The 12825-nt window shown below is 43.2% G+C and overlaps 1 long non-coding RNA gene across 1 annotated transcript; it reads right to left on the bottom strand.

Moving 5' to 3' along the window:
* Positions 1-2225: 2225 nt before the first annotated feature.
* On the bottom strand, positions 2226-5052 carry LOC135378714 (uncharacterized). Its single transcript, XR_010418550.1, has 3 exons — positions 3475-5052; positions 3233-3405; positions 2226-2250 (listed from the first exon to the last, which is right to left on the bottom strand). It is a non-coding gene; the product is annotated as an uncharacterized LOC135378714 (long non-coding RNA).
* Positions 5053-12825: the final 7773 nt, after the last annotated feature.

The raw sequence follows: 12825 nt of genomic DNA, 5'->3' as shown, positions 1-12825 counted from the left end.
GCACCTTTAACTTTTCCGCATTTATGTCTGGTAAACAGGGAATATCTCACTAGAAAAGAAGACATTTGTGCATTGTTTGGCAAGCAAATAAATATATTTATTTACATTTTCCATCAATCAACAATGTTGTGACCTGGTGCAAATATTAATGTCAACAAGGAAAGTACTTACAAATTATTCCTATGTGCTCAAATGTAGATATGACAATTAGATTTTTGTACCTCAGCACAGCACAGTTTCAAAATTAACAAACTACACAGCATCAGCAATCTTAAAGTATCTCAAGTGGGGAATCACATAAAGCTCCAATAATAGACTGTGCAAACAAAGCTAAAAAAAAAAGTACTTCAAGAAAAATCTGAATAATCGGTCGCCGTTGTGATATGTACTACTATGCACAGTTCATGAATGGAACGTGTTACCTCATTGCATTGCCTCCATGTGAGCACTAGAACAGGCAGCTTTTTAGGTCGTTCTTTTCGTGTTTTTCTATTGTCTTTTTCGTTTTCTGTTTTTGCAATAGCAAGCATGGACAAAGTGAAACACAAGCAGCCAAGGGCAGGATGAGACATCTACAGTGCGACTGCTAGCTCTAAACTGATATATTTATTAGCAGACTCTGGAATATACACATATATGCTGTTAAGCAAATGACAATTTAACCAATAGAATAACAGACAAGAAAAAAGGTTATATATATCTCCCACTCTCCTCATTCTATTTTACAGGCAGCCCTAGTATCATTCTGAGTGTGCCCGTGCGTTCCCTTTGAGATAACGTATCTCGGAGAGAAGCTAATCCAAGAGTGGACTGCTGACACATGCAACTGTCTTGGATTTCTCAAACCATTTGTTATTTAACCGCTGCCTTGAGCTGTGTGTTCTGGAAATTTAGGCAGCATCCAGAGTTCCTGCAATGTGTTGCCATGTTTCTCGAGGGCATCAAAAGTCTGTCCTTGGCTGCCTGTGTTTCACTATGGCTCTCAGATACAAACTACCCCATTTCAACACAGTAGAAAACACAGATTTGTAAATAGCATCTGTTGATTGCACTGTACATACCCCCCATATAAAGGATCATAGTGGATACTACATCTTGTGCGAGAATGTCAGGAACACAAAAAAGCTAGATTTGAAACCACTCTTACGTCGTAGTAGTACTATTTGTGTGAAGCTACGCAATTCCTGTCCTGCAAATAATTTAAACCATATGGTTCATCTGCCAGCGAGATGATCCCCTGAAAAGCAATTCACACTTGGCGGGAACTACCGGTTCTGAAACCTATCCCTGACATGTGTAGCCATCAGGGAGGAAACCCAAGGGCTGCGGTGGAAAAGACAAACACACATGGGTTGTGTTCTCACTGTGTAAAAGCTGCTCTGGCTACTAAGAAGAACATATTCCAGATTAATATAACATGGCTTGACATGATACGCCGGCAAAAGCTAACCAATAAAATTAGTAGTTAAATGTACAATACGTAAGCACTTGCCATAACATGACAGTTTCCTTCCTGCATTCATGCGCTACCATTCAACCCACATAAGCAGTGTACTGATTTTTTTTATAGCATTACACGTCGTTTCACAGAACTTGAACAAGATTATATAGCACACGATAAAAGTATAGTGAACATAATATGCAGAAAAAATGGCTAGGAAGCAAGCGAGCTGGTGAAGATGATGCATATGTAAAACCCCCGAGACTAGGGAACACAAAGGGACGTGTCTGTGTCTGTCCCTTCGTGTTCCCTAGTCTTGGGGGTTTTACATCATGCTTAATGTGCAGCTTTCCATTCACGCTTAATGGCCGTAGCAGTAATGCATGAAGGCCACTGCTAAGTTGTGTTGAGAAACACCACTTTATGTTTTTCATGTCTAAATGAAACGTACCTGACCTGATCCAAATTAACCGTTCTGAGTCTGGAACACATAAAGAGAAAAACGCAACACACGCCACAACATTAACAGATAAGCAAATGAGCTGTGGCGAGCTCCACCTTGGGACAAAGTCAACAAGTAATTCACCAAAAGTCAATGAACGCCTGAAATGTAACATCTCTGACTGGTAGCAGGACGGTCCACGTTCAATTCCTGGTGCTAGCACTGACTGGCTTTTTCATGAATTATTTGTTGAAGTTTCGATGTGCTTGAGAACCATTCGGCAACCATTGTATCCTCATGAGGTGATGAGGGTTTGTCATCCCGAAGAGACTCCCTTTCTGACATGTGTCCTTATGGATGCTCATCACTGCAGAAAAAAAAAAAAAGAAAAAGCATTTAATGACAAGAAATGGATATTCGTATTTACTGTATAATGATTGTGCACAACAGAAAGAAGACTTTCGCACAGAAGGCTGTGCTTCTTCAGGTCTAACATCAAGTTACAAAATTCCAGAATATATGACATGTTGTAAGGTAGAGAATAAGTAGAGTTATTGAGTTGTCGAGTCGAGTTGAGGGGGGAGTTGTACCCCCTTTTATTTTATTATATATGATCGTATAATTATTTTTATGTCTGTACCAACCCTCGCTCTCTACATTACAACATGTTTTATATATTCTGGGATTTTGTAACTTCATGTTAGACATTAACAAGAGCAGCCTTGTGCACGAACGTCTCGTCTCATTAAAATTTAGATGCTCTCAACAGTCTTCTTTCTGTTGTGAATCTCTATCGCAGCATACCTGCACATTGCTGTTCTACGTACTGTGACTTTGCAGTAAGAGTATGGACTTTGGGTAAAAAGACTACACAGCACTGCTCAGGTATTTTTGCCTATCGAACACTATGTATGTATGCAGTATGCACACAGTATTTGTGCACCGGACCCAGTAAAAATGTAGTGAATGTGGCGTTGCCCACGGTAATGCACCAAGTTCAACACAATTATTGTAGAATCCAGGTATTTTAGCTTACATGTCAAGCCAGTACCACCCAGTGTGAAGTTGTGAAAAATAAATAGTTTCGATTTTTCTAAGCTCTCAGAACACAGACAGTGAATTAATAAGAGTAGACAATGTTAACATGAATTCTGGGCTATTCTTCAATTAAAGGTTCACGGATAGTAAAGGCACCTTCCTCAATGGACGTTGATGACACTGAAAATTCTAAAACGTTATCAGAGGCGACATCAGCTTCGGTGTGCCAAAGGATTGTATGTCCAACAGTAATCCAGCTAACAGTAACAAAAATGTGCAAAAGACAAATTAACTGAACTAATGTAACGTACCTTCTATATCAGACAGTGAAGCTTGTAACACCCCGTCCACAGGAACCAGTGTCCAGACAGCAAAAGTGCTTGAACTGGGAGATAGCAGCTAATCTGGATGGCGACCTTTGTTTTCCACCCTGAAAGCGCAGGTTGTAACTTTGAGGGCAGATTTAAAAGTGGTGTCAAGATGTCTGCATGCGACCGCACATGAAAAGTTGAACATAGGTGAATACTCAAATTATAACATCACATTGTCATACCTATTGGTGGAGGTAGACTGCAACTAACGTGTCAGCCATTTCTTCATGCACCAGATACAAGCCAGATCATGCTTCATTTCCGCCTTCAGCGTGCACCTGGTAATTCAGAAGTTAGATTATCAATACTATTGTGTTGCTAATCGTGGTTATATCAGAGTAAGCGCAGTCGGACAGCTGCACAATCGATTCATTAAGCTTGCTATTTTTTATATCTGAACCTCGACTTACCTTTTTTGCTCTCGTTTTTTGCCTTGATCCTCCGTGACACGTTCAAAACGTTGTGCGTGGGGCACCTGAGATTTTCATCAGACGATTTCGTGCCGAGATTCCAAAGTGCCTCTGGAGACGCGCGTAACCTATGATAACGTTCGTGGACGAAATCCTTGCAGTGGACATTAGCAGGCACCACTGTCAGCCAAGAGCTTCGCACTTCTGGCAGCTTATAATAGGTAACACTTGAATGCTCCGATTAATTGTTCTAACACCGTAGAACCGTCGTATCTTCGACAACTTCGCCGTGGCATATTACGTATCATATCGCTCCAGCCCATAAAAGGCAAGGTCAGAACAAGGAAGTGCACTTTCCAAACGACGCCGTGCCAAAAAAATATTCACATGCTTTGTTTCCGGCTTAGCAACAACATACCAGCTGTTCGCTTATGTACGATGCACAAAGGACGAAACGAAAGAAGCCAAGCGGCCAAGCCAAGAGTCCATCCCAAGCCAAAGACAGATAAACCGAGAGCAGTGACGTCGGTGCGCCCGTGCGCAGGGTTTACCGACGGTCTGACGGCCGGGTGTGGGAACTAAAAAAACTGTTTTCTAAAAAACTACGAACAGTTGGAGCAAGATATTTTGCACACATATTCAGTGTTCGGTAATGAACACACAGCGCGAGTATCGCTCAGTTCTGCGGCACTTCAAAATCTGCATATCTGACCTTTAAGAACACAACCCATTTTCTCGAATTACAAACGGAGTGTGAACCTTCCCCTTCGAGCATATTAGTTACGCTAGACGTGTCCTCTCTCTACACCAACATCCCGCACGACGACCGTATCCTCGCAGCAGAGGAGGCATTCCAAAAATACTCAGGCCATGCATTTGACCCCATTGTTCTTTCCACTTTTCTCAATCTAATTTTCAAAAACAATGACTTTGAATTCGATGGCAAGCACTACTTACAAGTTAACGGAACGACCATGGGCATCAAGATGGCGCCGAGTTACGCCAACATTTTTATGGGATTCCTAGAAGAAACTTTTTTGTCCAAACGTGAGAAAAAGCCAACCTTCTACAACCGCTTCCTTGATGCCATTTTCATGATACGGCCGCATTCAGAGGACGACCTAAATGAATTTATTAACGACATCAACCAAGTTCACCCTTCCATCAAATTTACTCATTCATATTACACTGTAACAGTTATCTTTCTCGACGTTCAGGTGACATTAACCGACGGGGTCATCTCCACTGACCTCTACCGCAAACCTACGGACTCCCAACAGCAGTTTTCTTTTAACAGCTGCCACCTGTGCGATACTAAACTCGCTGTACCCTGTAGCCATGCGCTACGGTATGGACCCTATCTGTTCCGACAACGAAAACCGTACCTTTAGAGGAGGCCTCCGTTTGAATCTCGAAGCGCCTTTTACCGCCTTCTCACACTGATGAACCACCTACGAGAGCAACAACGAGGCACAATGGATGAAGCAGGGGTGTCGAGCTCGCTCGAAAAAGCGTTAGCTCAAGGGAGCTGCCATCCGTTGGTCATGGAAGGAGTTGCCTTCCGTTGGCTGCTTCATTCCGCTAAGCTTGACGTGCTCGTTTTCCTAAATTCATCGTTTCATTTCATTTTTTCATTTAATTTTCATTTTATTGGAAACATCTGTAGGAACCTGTACAACAGAGGGTGGCCAAAAAGCAGCAAAAAAGCTGCTTGACTAGGGCACGAACCTTTGTCACTCATCACTGATAGTTATCTGTTGCAAGTGACGATGATGCAAGTCGGGGGATAAACCGGCGTTACCGAAGAGAGGGCCCTTGCACGTGTCTCGCGCAAGCCAAAACACTTTATAATAATCCAATGGCATGAATGACAATGATGACAATAATGAAATGACATGTATGCAGATTAGCTGGTCATCAAATGGGCTTGAGAAACGAGAAGGTAGACAGGTAATATAATCAAAACGACCATGAAAGTATTTCAGCAACACTTTTCATGTGTATTCCTATTGGGAGCTAAAGAAGAATCCAGATGCAATCAGAAGTGCTGAGCAGAAGGGAAATTTGTTAGCGATACGACATCTGCATCCCGGAAGGCAAATCATTACTTTGTGCATCTTGATACAGACCGGTGGTGGGGAAAGTGCTCGCCATTGTCGGCCTCAAAGCGGTGGGAAATGTCACGACTCTCGCCCTTGGGGAATGTTCTGATCTTCTAAGGGAACTGTGCCGACATATGTCTGAAAGCGTCTCAGGAAAACCCAGGGAAAACCCCAGACAGTACAGCCGGCACCGAGATTCGAACCCGGTTACGTCCCAGCCTCGACGTGACACAGCCAGCACGCTAACCACTGCGCCACGCGAACGGGTATTGATAATGACCGACGCATGCCTTGTAGCATCTGGACCGCTTTCAAGGACGCGCAATGATGAGGGGGAGGGGCGTTTGAATTTTGTGACGCAGTGTGACACTCGTAGCCGCCTGCTGTTTTTTTTTTTTTTCGCTCTTTTTTTTTAGATTATCTGGCCTTTTTTAACCATGTCTTGGGAGATATTGCAAGTTCTTCGGGAGGTTATTGGGCGGTGCTGGGAAAAAATCTGTTGCCCTTATCGAATCAGTTTACGTAGATCAAAAGAAAAACAAAAACAAAATCAATAACAATCAATTACAACGAAGGTTATGGGACGCGCAATCCACACAGTGACGCGTCATATTTTTTTAAAGACAATAGCACAATAGCTTTCTTTTTTGCAGTTAATATTTCTGCACGACGTTCTGTTCTTTGATGACGTAAGCATCTGAACAATAATTGTTATTTTGTCTTTGTATACATTACGGTAAAATAAACACAGGCCCCATGAATGACATTCCGCTAGATATGGCCGCGAAGCAACTGTGGCTATGAGTGGCGAACCTCACTTTTTTTACAGAACTATGAAGTCCACCACGGATAAGCGCAGACTCAACCAAAACTATGCACGGTATCGCGACAGGAATAGTCGAAAAAAATTAGTAATAATTACGCTTTAGCGCCGCCTGCTTGATTTTCGCAAAGAATCGGGCGTGATCTTTGTGATAAGACGGTTATTTAGATTTCTTTTTGATAAGACGGTTATCACCAGCATCAAGGTCAACGCATAGGTACGAAAGGAAAAACAAGAGGCGGGAACACTTCCTCCTCTCCCAGCATTTTCCGTGCGCTCTTCTTTGCGACAATCAAGCAGGCGTGGCCAAAAGCGAAACTTTATTATTTTTTAGTCGATTTCTGTTGCGATGCTGTGCATAGTTTTTGTTGGGTCTCTGGCTGTCCGTGGAGGACTTCATATTTGTGTAAAAAAGTGAGGTTCACTTGGGAATTTTCAAAGTCCGATTGAAACAAATAAATTTCCGTCAAGTAAAAACGTGTCAAAAGCCTTCCTAAATAGCGGAAAAAGTTCCCAGAAGGCAATTGCCCAAAGTTCCACAATCCTCCGGCGAGTACGTCGCCAGTTATCATTTTTTATCACCTTAGGTGAAACACCCTGTATCTGTAGCTGAAAAAGTTACGAGACTGTCACCGGAATGCGTATCAGGTTCTCCAAACACAAGATCAAGGTCAGGTGATGTTACTAGAAGGAGCTGCAGAATCTGAAAACGAACGATGCCCAGTCAATTACAAAATTAACAACAACAAGAAAAAAAGCTATCATTTTATAGCACAGTAAGATTGACTTACATTTACACGTTTTCATGCACGCTTGATATGTGGCAAAATTATTGCCGTTTCCCCCACATCCTCCGTAGATAAATTTCAGGCAATCCAGAGATCTTGGATTGAAGTAGAACCTCGTGATTTTTGCCTTGCACGGGCCTTTAGCAGGAGCCATGTAGCAGGCATTGGGACGATCCGCTATTGGTACAAAGAAAATGAGGGGTCAAATAATGGAAGCAGCAATAGCTATATAGGGACCGTGCAGTAAAGTTTCGGAGGAGAGAAAGAAGCCGCACAGGAACGCCGCCAAACGAGCAGCGGCCGTGTTTTGTTCGGGACAATCGTCCACATTTCGTTTGCTTCCCTTATCTGCTTTTACCTGAGTGGCAGGGAAGTCGGCAGTAAGAAAAAGGACACATAGAGAGCGAGCGGACCACTGATCTCTATAGTAATAGTCTGGATAGCGGATTGAGGGTGCAACCGTACGGTCACCGCCGCCATCTTGCGAAGCTCAAAACATTGCCGTCCGCGACTCAGCTGCATAATCTGCATGCGCCTTTGCGTAGCATTTTTGCGGTGTCATGCCCGCCTGCTGTGGTTATGGGTGTACTGCCCGTACTGGCAAGATACCGGGGACGACATTTCACAAGTAAGTAACTTAGTTTTACTAATAAATGTGATTTATTAGTCCACGAGCGGGGCGACGAAACGTTGCTGTTGAAGCATGTGTGCGGCACTTTGTGACTCGTGTCTCAAGATCTAAACGTTAAACTTTAAGCAGGTACGTTATCTGGATAGAGTCATTGTGATAGTCCAGACTTCCTGCAGTTCGCGGGTATGGTCTCGGCACGTAGCAGGCGTTGAAGTGGGCGTGTCAGGTGGGATCTACGGCTTAGTTTGTTTCTCACGGTATCGACGATTGCTTGCTTGGATCAGCCTTGTCATCCCTGCCGTAACTGATGGCATAAATTGTACAATGCAGGTTCCCTCACAGCCGCCCACAACATTTAAAAAAGTGTGTGGTGAATGTCAGGCGAAAGGACTGGACGCCGTCGAAGACATCACTGGTCTGCAGCAAACATTTTAAAGACAGGTGCTTCGACAGAACAGGGCAAACCGTTCGACTGAGGCCTGACGCTGTGCCCAACAAGTTCGACTTCCCAGAACACCTAAAGAAAGTAATAATGCATACGTCATATGTAGAGGCCGGATTTATATGCACTAAAAGCTGGTTGAACACACATGCACGAAAAATTCATTAATCTTGCTCAAAATATGCACCTCTAGAAATTCACTTGCATGCATTTAAAACACGCAACAAATTCACTGGGGCAAAAGTATATTACTTTATGCAGCGTACAAAAAGCATGCACAGTTGAAAGCATAGATCGAGAAGTTACCAGTCAAAATGAACTCCCTACGAAGTTACCATGTGAAAAATGTGACTAAGTTAACAACGAAGTTATTCAGCCTGAAACGTAACTCGCAGTTACGGAGTTACTTAAGAAAAAGAACGAGTTACTCCCACGTTACTTCGGACACAAAATAGCAGTGCAGCTACACTACACAGGTGCAGCTCGTGTGAGCAGTTGAGTTCGACCCTGAGTTGCCTGCGTTGAGTTTTCGCTGATGTCCAACAATGCGAACGCTTTGCATCTTATTCCCTGTGGGCACACAATGGTCCAGCTTCATTCAATAGCAGCGGTTCTTACTTCTTGAACAGAATACTGTCATTGACTGAACATCACGTTTTATGACATAAAATGCCATGGAAGAACCGGAGAGAAAGCAAGAAAAGAAGTGGACGTGAGTGAAAAGCGAATTAAAAGTAACGTGGAACTTAGCTTAAGTTACTTTGGCAAAGTTACCTGAAAAAGAAATGAGTTCCTCTGAAAGTTATCACGGCACAAAAGTAGAGAGTTAAGTTATAAGTTACCAAAAAAAGGAACTTAGGTTACAGTAATGAGTTGCATCGAACTCTGGTTGTAAGTGTGTATTTGCATGAAAGTCTAGCCTCTATGAATCATGTTCCCTAGTTAAGAGTTTCAAGCGATGGTTGATTATTGGAATCAGTACTGCATGAAGTGCACCTTAAAGCTGCAACTAGTCCAATATATGAAAACACTCTGAATTATGCATTCATATGCAGTTAAAAGCCACTATCATATTGGATAGGACAGTACTAAGATGGGTAAAAGCATATAAAGGAAAAAGTATTGCACGAAAATTTTGCCTAACGTAGAAACTCGCATTAGTGGGACATACAAACACACCAGCCACATGTCTCTTTGGTGCGTTCCAGCATGTTTACTTACTTAGAGACAATAAATAATTTTTCAACCTCGAATGTCTACTCTTTATTCTCCCTGCTTAAGTTTGCGACAATATATGTTTGAATGCAGCCCAAAGGAAAACAATGTGATCCGTCTGGTCAAAGAAGTTTCCCAGTGCTACAGCAGTATTGGACTGTACCACCTTGCCAAGGAATGTACAGAGAAGGTGACAGCCAGGCCTCATCTGCGAAAGAAATTGTCAAGGTTGATCATATTCAACAACCAGTAATGCACTCTGCCCACTTACCTGGTTGACTACTTCAAACTTGCTGTTGCAACTGGACTTGTGATACGTTGATATTGGAGCTTTCACCACAAGACCTTGCTACTTAGCCTTTTTATGACTTATTCACTCTACCTCTAGTCATTTTGAACTGTCTTTACCGCCATTTGCTTCCCCAGTGCACATATTTCTAGTCGATATGTTTTTACCGTCATGTAGCCTTTATATCACATAATATCATTCTAGTCCTTTGGAAGTGCTTTAGTGCCGTTCGGCATTCCGTGTCATAACTAGACATATCTAAACTTCCTGTGCAAAGCATGATGTTTATACCCATGCATATTAAGGTGGTTACATAAACAAATGTATCTAACATTCCCTGGCATTCCACACCCCCGAGCAGAAAGGAAATGGGAGAAACACGAGAAGCAACACGCTGACAGACGACAAAGGAAACGTAGCACAACAAATACAACAGCACACAAAACCAGCAAATCACATTATCGAAGTTCAAAGTACAAAATTGGAACGACACGACCTCACACGAGTACAAAATAGGCAGGAAATAACATGTATGTGACGAGATTTCACACAAAAAACGTAAGGAATCCAATCACGAGGGATTTCTGCAGCGATCCGTGGCAAAATATTAGCGAAGCAGCAAGGGAAGCGCTCACAAACAGCAAAACTTGTCACAGCTTACATGCATTCCAATGGGCTGCAATGGCTCTTTTGAGCACCGCAATATGGCGGACGGTTGGCGTACCCTTTCCCGCGATACCCTCACCCATCCGCTATCCAGCCTTTATACATAGAGATCAGTGGAGCGGACAGTGTAAATTCTCGCACATGTGGTGCTGCCGCCACAGTGTTCGGCGCGCCGCCTGGAGAAGCGCACGTCCCTCTACGGGTTGTCACAACGAAGTCGGACCACACTTAGAAAGAAAAAAAAAAAGTGAGACGAAGCGTTTTGCATTTGGCGTTTCTTGAGCGTTTGCGTTTTCTGAAACAACCTGGCCGACCTCAAGGGGAACTGTGCCGACATTCGCCTGAAAAGTTTGCCGGAAAAGCCAGGGAAACCCTCGGACAGCAAACCGGGTGGGAGGATTTGAACCCGCCACCTCTCAGTCTTCACTACGACCTTGGTTACCACCAACGGAGGGATGCAAGTAACAGATTAAAATTGCTCTTTCGTCTACACCGTGCGTAATCTTTTTATTGACGGAATAATGTTCTTTCTTTTACAACCACTTCTTTGACGTGATTTTTAAGAGAGCTTCGCAGACTGTTACCTAGAGAGAGAGAGAGAGAGAGGCCGATAAAAAACTAGACATGTGGGAATAGTAGCCGTAAAAGACGAAGCGTATACGAAGTGAATGGATATATAATCGAATCAGTTATGTAATACAGCATACGGATATTCGGGTGCATACACAATAGATGCGAGCGGATCATCATGCGATGCAGCGCTCACTTTGTTCCATGTCTCTATTCCGACGCTTTTGTGCTTAGAAGTGGAGCTTCCGTATGATTCGAATCCATTCGGTTTGGAAGATACATTACTTCGATGCGAAGTTGGAATACAGAACTACGCATTCGATTCGGAATTCGAAAAATCCGATTCTTCCCAAAGCTATAAAATAATGATAGCGTGACTCACCTGAAACCAGGCAAATAGTAAGAGCCACGAGAACGAATAGGTTCATTGTCACACGATGGCTTCGAAGCGTTTAACTCCGGATATCAGTTGTGTGAGTGTCTCGTGCACTTGGGTTTTTCCACGGTATCTGTACGCTGCAACAAACCTTGAAACAATACCGAGTTTCATATAGTGTGCCTGTGCATGTCGGGCGTTGTTATTGCAATTCTTGTGCGTGCATGCCAGCCATTTCCCTCCTTCCACAAAAGCTGCCACGGCCTTGGCCTCCGAGTTGAGAGTTGCACTGGCATGATTCTCGCCCAATGAACAGGTTTCGTGTTGTTTTATCGCCCGCTACAAGTTTCTTATTGACATTTTGGCTCCAATCATTATAATTAAAAAATGAACTAATCAATTTCACTTAATTAACTAATTAATTACAAAAGAAAAATAATCTGAGTTTCCTCGCACCACTGGTAACACTATACAGTCCGTCTTTTTGGTGTCCGATGAACCATTTTTTTAGAACTCTGGCTCATTTTTCGTGAAACACCCTGCATGAGAAATTCAGTTCATATTCTCGTTTTCAGATGAACAGATTATTTTCTCACTTTCTGTCTCGTGTCTATGTTTATAAATCGTTTCTGAGAACTTAATGCTCACTATAGCGGTTACGGCATCTCTAGGAAAATATATGCACGACTAAAATGTTACGTTGCAGATGTCCTCACTTTTCAGCATGCATTCTGCTAGGGAACATTATGTCACATGAATATGCTACGACACCTTGACTCTGCGGCAGGGTTGGAGGGTGAAGTTTGGAGGCAGCATGTGACATAGTGTCTGTCCAATCACAGGGCTGAGATAAAAGGGTATTCGTTGTTCGTTATGGCTCCCCGCATGGATCCACAAAAGAAACGGGGCGCTTCGTAACCTAGAGCCGTTTGCTGTAACCCCTTTTTTGGGAGAGGGTTCAATGAGCTCCCTCCATGGGATATAGGGGAAACTGGGACATTGGGAAGCTGCGCAGACTTCTGACCTGCTCGCATATCGTATTGTACAGTAAAATGCAGTTGAAGGCACAGTAATTAGGGGGGTGACACGTTTCGACGCCATTTTAGATAGACTACGTGCCCTTGACTATAGGCCGGCCCCAATGGTGCGTTTTTCTTGCGTAAATGCTGAGTTTCCACGCCCAGTGCGAAATTGTGTACATCGCAACTGCTCGTATCGCGT

Source organism: Ornithodoros turicata, chromosome 1 (genome assembly GCF_037126465.1).
Source record: "Ornithodoros turicata isolate Travis chromosome 1, ASM3712646v1, whole genome shotgun sequence".
NCBI lineage: Eukaryota > Metazoa > Arthropoda > Arachnida > Ixodida > Argasidae > Ornithodoros > Ornithodoros turicata.
The sequence above is the reverse complement of the archived record's forward strand: the minus strand, read 5'-3'. Positions and strand labels throughout refer to the sequence as shown.